This window comes from Lupinus angustifolius, unplaced genomic scaffold (genome assembly GCF_001865875.1).
Source record: "Lupinus angustifolius cultivar Tanjil unplaced genomic scaffold, LupAngTanjil_v1.0 Scaffold_75_79, whole genome shotgun sequence".
Taxonomy (NCBI): domain Eukaryota; kingdom Viridiplantae; phylum Streptophyta; class Magnoliopsida; order Fabales; family Fabaceae; genus Lupinus; species Lupinus angustifolius.
This window is the reverse complement of record NW_017723663.1, coordinates 251,854-252,070: the sequence shown is the minus strand read 5'-3', so window position 1 is coordinate 252,070 and position 217 is coordinate 251,854.

Sequence of the window (217 nt, the reverse complement as noted above, 5' to 3'; positions counted from 1 at the left end):
GGGAATGAGGATGAGGATAGGATGAGGATGAGAATGTGGAAGAGGATGAGGATGAGGATAAGGATAGGATGAGGAAGATGAAGAGGATGAGGATGAGGATGAGGAAGAGGATAGGATGAGGACGAGCATGAGAATCAGGATGAGGATTGGCTGAGGATGAGGATAAGGAAGAGGATAGGATGAGGACGAGAATGAGGATGAGGGTAGGATGAGGATG